Source organism: Oncorhynchus masou, unplaced genomic scaffold, assembly GCF_036934945.1.
Source record: "Oncorhynchus masou masou isolate Uvic2021 unplaced genomic scaffold, UVic_Omas_1.1 unplaced_scaffold_2384, whole genome shotgun sequence".
In the NCBI taxonomy this organism is placed as follows: domain Eukaryota; kingdom Metazoa; phylum Chordata; class Actinopteri; order Salmoniformes; family Salmonidae; genus Oncorhynchus; species Oncorhynchus masou.
Genome location: NW_027008841.1, coordinates 55,782 through 69,056, shown reverse-complemented (window position 1 = coordinate 69,056; position 13,275 = coordinate 55,782). Strand labels below are relative to the sequence as shown.

Here is a 13,275-nt window from a genome sequence, read left to right as displayed (position 1 = left end):
TGTTTACATGTGTATTACCATAAGTAGAGTGGGGTTACCAGTCACTTCTCAGCCCTGTTTACATGTGTATTACCATAAGTAGAGTCGGGTTACCAGTCACTTTTCAGCCCTGTTTATGTGTATTACCATAAGTAGAGTCAGTCGGGTTACCAGTCACTTTCAGCCCTGTTTACATGTGTATTACCATAAGTAGAGTCTGGTTACCAGTCACTTTTCAGCCCTGTTTACATGTGTATTACCATAAGTAGAGTCAGTCGGGTTACCAGTCACTTCTCAGCCTGTTTACATGTGTATTACCATAAGTAGAGTGGGGTTACCAGTCACTTTCAGCCCTGTTTACATGTGTATTACCATAAGTAGAGTCTGGTTACCAGTCACTTTTCAGCCCTGTTTACATGTGTATTACCATAAGTAGAGTCTGGTTACCAGTCACTTTTCAGCCCTGTTTACATGTGTATTACCATAAGTAGAGTCGGGTTACCAATCACTTCTCAGCACTGTTTACATGTGTATTATCCATAAGTAAGAGTCCCGGGTTGTAGTCACTTTTCAGCCCTGTTTACATGTGTATTACCATAAGTAGAGTGGGGTTACCAGTCACTTCTCAGCCCTGTTTACATGTGTATTACCATAAGTAGAGTCGGGTTACCAGTCACTTTTCAGCCCTGTTTACATGTGTATTACCATAAGTAGAATCGGGTTACCAGTCACTTCTCAGCCCCGTTTACATGTGTATTACCATAAGTAGAGTCTGGTTACCAGTCACTTTTCAGCCCTGTTTACATGTGTATTACCATAAGTAGAGTGGGGTTACCAGTCACTTTTCAGCCCCGTTTACATGTGTATTACCATAAGTAGAGTGGGGTTACCAGTCACTTTTCAGCCCAGTTTACATGTGTATTACCATAAGTAGAGTGGGGTTACCAGTCACTTTTCAGCCCTGTTTACATGTGTATTACCATAAGTAGAGTGGGGTTACCAGTCACTTTTCAGCCCTGTTTACATGTGTATTACCATAAGTAGAGTGGGTTACCAGTCACTTTTCAGCCCAGTTTACATGTGTATTACCATAAGTAGATTGGGGTTACCAGTCACTTTTCAGCCCAGTTTACATGTGTATTACCATAAGTAGAGTCTGGTTACCAGTCACTTTTCAGCCCTGTTTACATGTGTATTACCATAAGTAGAGTGGGGTTACCAGTCACTTTTCAGCCCAGTTTACATGTGTATTACCATAAGTAGAGTCTGGTTACCAGTCACTTTTCAGCCCTGTTTACATGTGTATTACCATAAGTAGAGTGGGGTTACCAGTCACTTTTCAGCCCAGTTTACATGTGTATTACCATAAGTAGAGTCTGGTTACCAGTCACTTTTCAGCCCTGTTTACATGTGTATTACCATAAGTAGAGTCTGGTTACCAGTCACTTTTCAGCCCTGTTTACATGTGTATTACCATAAGTAGAGTCTGGTTACCAGTCACTTTTCAGCCCTGTTTACATGTGTATTACCATAAGTAGAGTGGGGTTACCAGTCACTTTTCAGCCCTGTTTACATGTGTATTACCATAAGTAGAGTGGGGTTACCAGTCACTTTTCAGCCCCGTTTACATGTGTATTACCATAAGTAGATTCAGGTTACCAGTCACTTTTCAGCCCTGTTTACATGTGTATTACCATAAGTAGAGTCTGGTTACCAGTCACTTTTCAGCCCTGTTTACATGTGTATTACCATAAGTAGAGTGGGGTTACCAGTCACTTTTCAGCTCTGTTTACATGTGTATTACCATAAGTAGAGTCAGGTTACCAGTCACTTTTCAGCCCTGTTTACATGTGTATTACCATAAGTAGAGTCTGGTTACCAGTCACTTTTCAGCCCTGTTTACATGTGTATTACCATAAGTAGAGTCAGGTTACCAGTCACTTTTCAGCCCTGTTTACATGTGTATTACCATAAGTAGAGTCGGGTTACCAGTCACTTTTCAGCCCCGTTTACATGTGTATTACCATAAGTAGAGTCAGGTTACCAGTCACTTTTCAGCCCTGTTTACATGTGTATTACCATAAGTAGAGTCGGGTTACCAGTCACTTTTCAGCCCTGTTTACGTGTATTACCATAAGTAGAGTGGGGTTACCAGTCACTTTTCAGCCCTGTTTACGTGTATTACAATAAGTAGAGTCGGGTTACCAGTCACTTTTCAGCCCTGTTTACATGTGTATTACCATAAGTAGAGTCGGGTTACCAGTCACTTTCAGCCCTGTTTACAAAACATTAGGAACACCTGCTCTTTCCACAAGACTGACCAGGTGAAAACTATGATCCATTATTAATGTCACCTGTCAAATCCACTTCAAATCAGTGTAGATGAAGGAGAGACAGGTTAAAGAAGGATTTTTAAATCTTGAGACATGGACTGTGTATGTGTGCCATTCAGAGGGTGAATGGGCCAGACAGAAGATTAGGGTCTTTGAACAGGGTATGTGCCAGTTACACTATTCTGATACTGAATACTGCACTGTTGGGAAGGGCAGGTCACTCATTTCACTGTGATTGTGCATGTGACTTGAGTGAAAACCATCTAATGGGGAATCAATGACCATTGTTCAATCTCAGTCTCATGAATACAAATACAGAAATAATCCTCATTATTTTGGCAGAGTACAGGTTGTCAGGGAGAATGAAGGATATTTACCATACAGAACTTGTGTAGAAACATCTTTATTACAAAATGATAGCCAACCATCACACAGCTAATGTATCCCACCAAAGACATTTCAACTCGATTGCTTTGCACAAATTGTGGTTAGCATCAAATATCCATAATTCAACACATGCAAAGTCGTTGAGGTGAAAACAGACAAACAAAAACCCCAGATCCGATGGAATGCACAGAAACATTACAGAGCTGTTCATGGTAAAAAGTCCCCGATATTGGGAGGAAAACATGCCTGTCTCGCTTGTGTTACGTACCCAGTGGGAAAGAAAACACTTTATATCTTAAAAGCTGCCACTGCTCCAAAAGACATAACCGACTCCAGGGAACCTCCAGAAATAGTTCAAGTGAAAAAAAAAAATAAAAATCCAGTCCAGCTTTCCACTCAAACGGGTTTGAGATGGTTCCATGTAGTCTGGAAGAGGCTTGGTGTTTCCGAACGGGTCGATCGCCCCCCTGCCCACTGCACATTCCTCTCAGACGGCTTTCCTATGGTACTCTGGGGCGCCACCTCGTAGTCGCTGGCACTGAAGAGGGAGGAGTTCTTCATTAGATACCTACGACACACAGGAGGAACAAACAATTGGAGGTCAATTACCAGCCATAGAAATATGGACAAAAACTTGGCATCTGTATTTGTAAAGGTGATCGGCCTCTATGAAGTCTAGAAATATTACAGGCTGCAGAAAAATGAGGAGCAGATCAGCTCATCCTAACAACTTATAACCTCATTTCTATTTGGACCTTTAAAAACAGACTTTGTCCAGATATCCTAATGGCTGCAGACGGTTAAGGCCACATGTGTTTACAGGAAATAACGACGCGTGGAAAAGGCTAAATGAATGTGGCCTCCATTTGAACCCATCCCAATCTACTACGGTTGTTGCAGGTTGAGGAGGATCATGATTATGGCCACATTCCCAGATGGTTTCTAGGGTACACAGACAGTATCCTGCAGATACACGGCCAGATATTTAGGCCCACTGCAAGGAAAACATTCATGGCAGAGCAACAGTGAACAAAGGAACTGCTTCATCGGCATGACTGAAATAAGCTGTACGATGAGGCCTACTCTGGAATCCAATGGTCTTGATAACTTCTCCTTAGAGTGGTATCACAAAGTCTGTCAGTGTCAAGACCGAGCCCTGACAGCGAGATTAGGACAGCAGCATTTCACGGTCAGTGGGCTACGTTTTCAACGGTGAAATCCTTCTGATGAGAATATAAAATATGATAGGCCAGCCAGGTTAGGGAATGCTCTGCCAAGCCAGACATTCAATTTCACGAGTGGGGATGAAGGAGAGGCGTCTTACTTGAGAAAATCCTGCAGGTAGTTGAGCAGCAGAGCCAGGCTTTTCTCATCCAGGGGAGTGTAGGCCAGCATGGAGCCAATTCTCACTGCACAACACAAAGAACAGCACTGTCAGGGACCAGATTTAACCATATGTACACAGACATGAATCTATATTAGCATTGGCTGATATTTGAATAAATACTGTCTCAATGCAGGTGTGGACAGATGACGGTTAACTGAAACTCTCCCATGGAAACTGCTATACAGTTTTATTTAAATCTGTGAAGAGTGTTGTGACTTTGTTAAATGCACTCCTTAATAAATTGTGATTTCATTTTATTTATCATTTCAAAATAAAATAAAATGTTATTGGTCACACACACATTTAGCAGATGTTATTGCAGATGTAGAGAAATGCTTGTGTTTCTAGTGCAGTAATATCTAACAATACACACTAATCTAAAAGTAAAAGAATGGAATTAAGAAATATATAAATATTAGGATGAGCAATGTCAGAGTGGCGCAGACTAAAATACAGTAGAATAGAATACAGTATATATGAGAAATATGGAAACATTATTAAAGTGGCCAGTGATTTCAAGTCTATGTATATAGGCTCAGCAGCCTCCAAGGTGCAGGGTTGTGTAACCGTGTGGAATCCACCCGAATGATGGCTATTTAACAGTCTGATGGCCTTGAGATTGTAAACACAACCTGCTTCTGACTGCACCACCCAATTGACGCTTGGCGTTTGCCCTTCAAGTGTTTGACACAGCCATTGATGACACAAACGCTTTTCTAAATGGTTCTTCATCGACTAACCTCAGTTCAACCTGGCTGGGAACGAGACGCTGTCTCAAATGTCCCTGGCACTTTGCCCATCTGATGATCACACCGGTTGAGATCAGAATCCCAATTGTCGGTAGTTAAAGATCCGCTCAATGTTAATTAACTAACTAATGGGATTCTGGATGCAATTTGTGGCAACGGTAGACGCTTAACTTTCTGGCCTTCCCTGTGTATTACACATTCTCCTACACCCCATTGACTCCAGAAAGTTCACTTTCATCCCTGTGATAATGGCCGATAATGAAATCTATTAAAGTGTCCTTCATTAGCAATATGGCTGAAGATGAGCTTTCATGGGTGCTGTGATGGTGCACCAATGACAGAGCAGTGAACGGTGGTAGGAGAAGGGTAGACAAACAGCACTGTAAACAGTCTTAAGGCTCTAATAACTAAAGAGAACCATTTCCCCCCTGGGCCCTCACCTCTCCCAAAGAGAACCATTTCCCCCCTGGGTCCTCACCTCTCCCAAAGAGAACCATTTGCCCCTGGGTCTTCACCTCTCCCAAAGAGAACCATTTGCCCCTGGGTCTTCACCTCTCCCAAAGAGAACCATTTGCCCCTGGGTCCTCACCTCTCCCAAAGAGAACCATTTGCCCCTGGGTCCTCACCTCTCCCAAAGAGAACCATTTGCCCCTGGGTCCTCACCTCTCCCAAATAGAACCATTTGCCCCTGGGTCCTCACCTCTCCCAAAGAGAACCATTTGCCCCTGGGTCTTCACCTCTCCCAAAGAGAACCATTTGCCCCTGGGTCTTCACCTCTCCCAAAGAGAACCATTTGCCCCTGGGTCTTCACCTCTCCCAAAGAGAACCATTTCCCCCTGGGTCCTCACCTCTCCCAAAGAGAACCATTTGCCCCTGGGTCTTCACCTCTCCCAAAGAGAACCATTTGCCCCTGGGTCTTCACCTCTCCCAAAGAGAACCATTTGCCCCAGGGTCTTCACCTCTCCCAAAGAGAACCATTTGCCCCTGGGTCTTCACCTCTCCCAAAGAGAACCATTTGCCCCTGGGTCTTCACCTCTCCCAAAGAGAACCATTTGCCCCTGGGTCTTCACCTCTCCCAAAGAGAACCATTTCCCCCTGGGTCTTCACCTCTCCCAAAGAGAACCATTTCCCCCTGGGTCTTCACCTCTCCCAAAGAGAACCATTTCCCCCCAAAGGGTCTTCACCTCTCCCAAAGAGAACCATTTCCCCCTGGGTCTTCACCTCTCCTAAAGAGCTCAATCACCACAACGTTAGTCTCCTGAGATTCAAAGAGAAATGTTTGTTAAAAGTTCCAGTCCAGAAACTACTTCCGATCCTCCTCATTCAGCCAGCCCCCCAGTGGCTACGTACCAAAAGCCGGAGCAGGTGTGGGCCCCCAGGACCTGGGACATGGGTGTGTCAAAGGGTGATCCGCCAGTATCTCTGCATACTGGGGCCTCTCAAACTTATAGAGCAGCTGAGTGCCCAGCATGACGTTGAAGTACTCCTGATCCCTGCCACCACCTCGTTCACAGCATACTCCCTGAGGGGAACAAGGACAGGAGACATAAGGCAACAGGCACTGCTGAAGTGTTCACAGCTAGAGCTGAATGAATGCGTGATGCCTGGGTTGAACTTCACCAAAGAAGCGAACCAGCTATTCCACTTTGATAAGCAGATACAGGCCAGGCTTGTCTGGTTTCTAGTCAGATGACCTTCTTCATTGTAACTTCACTCGTACTGCAGCAAGAGAGGGGTGTGGTTTTACTCACTTGCTTTCTGAAGTTCCTCTTGATTTCTTATAGCTTGCATAGTCCTCCAAGACACTATCCACATTCTTTCTCTTGGGCAGGTGAAAAAGCTACAATTCAAGAAAAATGTAACGTTTACGTGTTTGTCAAGCACCTCATAAAATAAGCTTAAAACACAAACAAAATCCTGTAAAGAATGAACTTGTAGAGAAGCCTGTCTTGCCATTAAATAGTTGGCATCTTCTGACCATGGTAAGACAGCAGGGTTGGGGTCAATTTGAAGTGACGGCAGCCAATTCAGGAACTGAAATTCCAATTCAATAATAAAAAAATAAAAACTATTTTCAATTACTTCTCAATAAAACTTAAAAGTAAAACTATTCATTTCAAATGTTTTTTTTTCTCTCAATATTTGAAGTTTAAAATTCTAATTCCCGAATTGACCATTTTCAATTGGAATTGAGCCCAACCCTGGTAGACTGCTGTCTAGACCCCCACCTGCTTCTGTCTGGTAATAAGGTCCCAGTCATCCACCAGCCAGGGCTTCAGCTCCTCAGGAATCTTCACCTTGACCTCCACGCGGTTGATGAATGTCTCCTCCTGGTTACAGTGAAATCAAATGGAACAGTCAGACTCATTTACAACAAGAGATGTGAAAACCAGTAAAAAAATAAGCCCTGGGTCTTGTTAAAAAACACAATTCTTTCATCTGTGATTGGCTGACTGCTGCAGGACATAAGTAACTGGAGCTGTTGTTTCAGAGTATGAGAGGACAGGCCTGCTGTTCTGAAGACAGACAACACAGAGTACAGGCCTGCTGTATGTGAGCGACAACACAGAGAACAGGCCTGCTGTACGTGAGCGACAACACAGAGAACAGGCCTGCTGTACGTGAGGGACAACACAGAGAACAGGCCTGCTGTACGTGAGGGACAACACAGAGAACAGGCCTGCTGTAGTGAGGACAACACAGAGAAACAGGCCTGCTGTACATGAGGGACAACACAGGAACAGGCCTGCTGTACGTGATGGACAACACAGAGAACAGGCCTGCTGCACGTGAGGGACAACACACAGCATCCATAGGTGGACATACACTCTCCACAGTTGGGTAATAAAGCCCTCTTCTTCCGCGTGGCTGTGGCATCTCTCCTGTGCTGGTACCTTCTCCAGCCGCTGGTGCTGCACAAACAAATGGGACAGACACACAATCAAACTCTATCCACAAAGAAATGTTAAAGGGTTCATTTAACTAGTAGCAGAAACTAGTGGGACTAACACTTTTACTAGCAGCAGAAACTAGTGGGACTAACACTTACTAGCGGCAGAAACTAGTGGGACTAACACTAACTAGTGGCAGAAACTAGTGGGACTAACACTAACTAGCGGCAGAAACTAGTGGGACTAACAGCTAACTAGTGGCAGAAACTAGTGGGACTAACACTTTTACTAGTAGCAGAAACCAGTGGGACTAACACTTTTACTAGTAGCAGAAACTAGTGGGACTAACACTTTTACTAGTAGCAGAAACTAGTGGGACTAACACTTTTACTAGTAGCAGAAACCAGTGGGACTAACACTTTTACTAGCAGCAGAAACTAGTGGGACTAACACTTACTAGCAGCAGAAACTAGTGGGACTAACACTAACTAGTGGCAGAAACTAGTGGGACTAACACTAACTAGTAGCAGAAACTAGTGGGACTAACACTTTTACTAGTAGCAGAAACCAGTGGGACTAACACTTTTACTAGTAGCAGAAACCAGTGGGACTAACACTTTTACTAGTAGCAGAAACCAGTGGGACTAACACTAACTAGTAGCAGAAACCAGTGGGACTAACACTAACTAGTAGCAGAAACCAGTGGGACTAACACTAACTAGTAGCAGAAACCAGTGGGACTAACTTTTACTAGGAGCAGAAACTAGTGGGACTAACACTTTTACTAGTAGCAGAAACCAGTGGGACTAACACTTTTACTAGTAGCAGAAACTAGTGGGACTAACACTTTTACTAGTAGCAGAAACTAGTGGGACTAACACTAACTAGTAGCAGAAACCAGTGGGACTAACACTAACTAGTAGCAGAAACCAGTGGGACTAACACTAACTAGTAAGAAAAGTGGGACTAACACTAACTAGTAGCAGAAACCAGTGGGACTAACACTTTTACTAGTAGCAGAAACTAGTGGGACTAACACTTTTACTAGTAGCAGAAACTAGTGGGACTAACACTAACTAGTAGCAGAAACCAGTGGGACTAACACTTTTACTAGTAGCAGAAACCAGTGGGACTAACACTTTTACTAGTAGCAGAAACCAGTGGGACTAACACTTTTACTAGTAGCAGAAACTAGTGGGACTAACACTTTTACTAGTAGCAGAAACCAGTGGGACTAACACTTTTACTAGTAGCAGAAACCAGTGGGACTAACACTTTTACTAGTAGCAGAAACCAGTGGGACTAACACTTTTACTAGTAGCAGAAACCAGTGGGACTAACACTTTTACTAGTAGCAGAAACCAGTGGGACTAACACTAACTAGTAGCAGAAACTAGTGGGACTAACACTAACTAGTAGCAGAAACTAGTGGGACTAACACTAACTAGTAGCAGAAACTAGTGGGACTAACACTTTTACTAGTAGCAGAAACTAGTGGGACTAACACTTTTACTAGTAGCAGAAACTAGTGGGACTAACACTTTTACTAGTAGCAGAAACTAGTGGGACTAACACTTTTACTAGTAGCAGAAACTAGAGGAACTAACACTTTTACTAGTAGCAGAAACCAGTGGGACTAACACTTTTACTAGTAGCAGAAACCAGTGGGACTAACACTTTTACTAGTAGCAGAAACTAGTGGCAGAAACCAGTGGGACTAACACTAACTAGTAGCAGAAACCAGTGGGACTAACACTAACTAGTAGCAGAAACCAGTGGGACTAACACTAACTAGTAGCAGAAACCAGTGGGACTAACACTAAATAGTAACAGAAACCAGTGGGACTAACACTAACTAGTAACAGAAACCAGTGGGACTAACACTAACTAATAGCAGAAACCAGTGGGACTAACACTAACTAGTAGCAGAAACCAGTGGGACTAACACTAACTAGAGCAGAAACCAGTGGAACTAACACTAACTAGTAGCAGAAACTAGTGGGACTAACACTTTTACTAGTAGCAGAAACCAGTGGGACTAACACTTTTACTAGAGTGGCAAAACCAGTGGGACTAACACTTTTACTACTAGCAGAAACTAGTGGCAGAAACCAGTGGGACTAACACTAACTAGTAGCAGAAACCAGTGGGACTAACACTAACTAGTAGCAGAAACCAGTGGGACTAACACTAACTAGTAGCAGAAACCAGTGGGACTAACACTAACTAGTAGCAGAAACCAGTGGGACTAACTAACTAGTAGCAGAAACCAGTGGGACTAACACTAACTAGTAGCAGAAACTAGTGGGACTAACTAGTAGCAGAAACCAGTGGGACTAACACTAACTAATAGCAGAAACCAGTGGGACTAACACTAACTAGTAGCAGAAACCAGTGGGACTAACTTTTACTTACTCTTTAGTTTTGTCTTTTTCGCTTTCCTGAAGAAAAAAAAAGATTGCATTAAAAGGCGCTGTTCAATTCTTTTTTGTGAAGGTTTGAAAGTAGGTCAAACTTGAAAGACGAGATCAAACTTACAGATCAACATTTTTCTGCTGCACAGCAGCAATCTTCTTGCTCGGTGCTACACCCCTCATCTTTCCCTCAACATCATAATGCCTGTAAGAGGAAGGAACACCGCCAAGAAACCAGGCCATGAACTACAACAACCTTCAAAAACACTTGTTCTAACATTTCCGTATGATCATTTTAGTGCTTACAAGTAAATGCACCGTGGGCTGCAAGTATTGTATCATAGGTGCTATATACATAAAGATTACTATTGTGGTTCATGATTAAAATAAGTGGAATCACTTTTTATGTTCTCCCATCTTCGAGTCATCGTCGGCATTTCTGGGGAGACATTGATTGACATATAGAATCTCATTGTTGTATTTCGTTCAATGGCAGCTTGAATACAATGTTGACACAGTAGGTACATTCCATACACTAAAACACTGCCCCCCTCCCCCAACACAAAGTCTGTCTGTAATGAGATGAACTCACTGATTAGCCTTTTGAAGCTCTTTTTGTTTCTGCAGGTTGCTGTCCACATATTTGAGAACTCTGCTTTCAGGAACCCATTCATCCCAGCTAAAACAGAAAGAAATCAACCACATTCAGATTTCTGACCATTTATTTTTATTGAATCAATACCAGAATGTTAGGTCTGTGGCTGTGCGGGAAGCATTCATAAAAAAAATGTAAAAAAGTTCATTCTAAAAAAAAGATGGGTCCATAGCTAACAGTACTGTCTAAATAGAGACAGTATTGGTCCTCTGCAGCTCAAATGTTAGAGCAGCGTTTCACAAGGGTTGTACGTTTTGGTTTTTGCCCTAGCACTACACAGCTGATTCAAATGAGGAACTCCTCATCAAGCTTTGATCAATGGAATCCCCATTGGGGTCCCCAAGATTTTGGGTAACGCTCTGTTAGAGTACGTTACTTGCAACGCCAGAATAGTGGATTCAAGTCCCAGGACCACCCATTCATAAAAAACGTATGCACCATAACGAAGTCACTTTAGATACACGTGCCTTATTTGAAAAGCCAACAATGCAAAAATGACTCACTTTTTGTTCCATCCACTGTAATGAATGAAGTACTTAATTTGCTTCTCCTTGATATTGGTTTTCACAGCCTGAAATACAACAACAATCATTACGAATTGTAATAAATATGACTTTAGGTTTAGGCTACTGCAAATGGTGTATTGTTTAGTAAACACGAGCCGAAAGCCATTCAGATTGGTGGAATGAATCTAAACCCACCTTTGCTTCGTAAAGCAATGGCCCATGAAAACACAGAACTCTTTCACCTAAAAACAGAAGAAATAGACAAATGCTGGATGGTTATATTAAACCGTGAACACCAGTGGTTGGCTAAGGTGTAGCTAAATGTATTTCGTTGATATGTGGCCAACGTATAAAACAAATACAATAGAAACACAATTGCATAGTTAGCTAGCTAGCTACATTTGCTATTCAAGCCAAGGCCCTTGGCAAGGGATTGTTTACCCGTTAGCAATTAGCTAACGTTAGCTAGGTAGCTTATTGTTTCAACACAGCCAGTTATAGCAACCAGTCTAGTTAGTTGGCTGAATGAATACGAAAGGTACGTGTATTAGTACACTACTTATGGTAGATGACATTAAATTATTCATGCAATTTTCAAATTGATGAGATCTCTAGCTAGCATGTAGCAGTGTTTTAGCTAACGTTAACTGGCTAACGTGCTCTGCGCGAGAAGCGCCATACCGTCGATGCCTTTTCACTCACGAGACGACAGGGTCTAGCTACGTTTCTAATTTTCACAGTTCATCATCACGGTGCACATTACCTTCTTGAAATTTAGGTTTAGGGTCCTGTTTTGGCGCCATTCACAGACTCAACTGTTCGGATCTCTGAATGATCAAATTCGTGCATTGCCAGCTTCCATTTCTTCCTGACACAACACGGCAAAGGGCTCTTCTCTCAACGCGCGCAGCCTAGCAGCGCGGTCAGGTGACCACGGTATCGCACTGCGCTGGGGCGGCCCCTGCGGACCACACCGGACATGATCATTGTTTTGTGAAGGGAACCGTATTCATTTACTTTATTTGAACCTTTATTTAACTAGGCAAGTCAGTTAAAAACACATTATTATTTACAATTACATCCTGGCCAAACCCTAACGACGCTGGGACAATTGTGCGCAGGCCTATGGGACTCTTACTTGAGTTTATTTAGTACATATTTTCTAAACTCTATTTCTTGAACTGCGTTGTTGGTTAAGTGCTTGTAAGTAAGCATTTCACTGTACACATTTTGTATTCAGAAAGTGACAATGTTTTTCCCCTAGTTCTGCCAATGAGAATCCTGTACCAGATCTGGATGTATGTTTAGATTATTATAATAAATATTTTAATTTAACTCAGTTAAGAACAAATTCTTATTTACAATGACGAACAACACCGGTCAAACCCGAATGACGCTGGGCCAATTGTGTGCCGCCCAATCACAGCCGGTTGTGATACAGCATGAAATCAAACCAAGGTCTGTAGTGACACCTCCTACCTAGCACTGAGATGCAGTGCCTTAGACCGCTGCGCCACCCAGAAGCCCTGTAGGGTACTAGGCTGTTTAGAATATTCATACAGTCTTAACATGAATTGGTTATTTCAGCCACTAACTAATAAATCAGCTATTGATCTTGTATCTCGTGTGATGGTACACAGATGGCTGTGGCCAAGAGGTTTGAAGATCATGAATAAGTTAATTCATTAGTCTGAAGAGTATAACACATATCAATCATTCTGTCCTGACAAATAGGATAGTAGGTCAATATCAAACTGAGATTAAATGTTTTATTGATATGGGTCAAGTATGTGATGCATAAGTGTCGCCTATTGGCACAATGCCTCTCCCCTATTTGACCTAGATAGTTTGTGTCTATGCATTGATATGGAGGCAACGTGGTGCCTTTTTAAAAATGTATGTAGTTCTGTCCTTGAGCTGTTCTTGTCTAATGATGTTCTGTGTTATGTTATTCTGTGATATGTTTCATGTTTT

General features: G+C 42.6%; 1 pseudogene; it reads right to left on the bottom strand.

Moving 5' to 3' along the window:
* Nucleotides 1-2,699: 2,699 nt before the first annotated feature.
* On the bottom strand, nucleotides 2,700-12,194 carry LOC135533437 (mortality factor 4-like protein 1; annotated as a pseudogene).
* Between the last annotated feature and the right edge of the window lie 1,081 nt (nucleotides 12,195-13,275).